A 445-nucleotide genomic window follows, 5' to 3' on the forward strand; every position below is an offset into this window, starting at 1 on the left:
CCTGTAATTCCAACACTGTGAGAGGCTGGGGCAGGCGGATTGCTTGAGCCCCGGAGTTTGAGACCAGCCTAGGTAACATGGAGAAACCCTGTCTCTACAAAAAATAGGAAGAATAGAAAAATAGAAAAATAGAAAAATTAGCCAAGCATGGTGGTGCACCCTGGTATTCCAGCTACTCAGGAGGCTGAGGTGGGAGGATCACCTAAGCCTGGGGAGGTTGAGGAGCCAGGGAGCTGAGATTATGCCACTGCACAATCTGTCTGGGCAGCAGAATGAGACCCTATCTCAAAAAAATAAATAAAAAAAAATCTATTTTGCAAAATTGAATCTGATGGGGGATAAACTAACAATATACATGTACTGCTTGAAATTTGTGAAGAACAAACAAATGTCAAATTGCTATATTAGATTTTTTGTTGTTGTTGAGACCGAGTTTCCCTCTGTC

This window comes from Mandrillus leucophaeus, unplaced genomic scaffold, assembly GCF_000951045.1.
Source record: "Mandrillus leucophaeus isolate KB7577 unplaced genomic scaffold, Mleu.le_1.0 Scaffold93, whole genome shotgun sequence".
Taxonomy (NCBI): Eukaryota; Metazoa; Chordata; class Mammalia; order Primates; family Cercopithecidae; genus Mandrillus; species Mandrillus leucophaeus.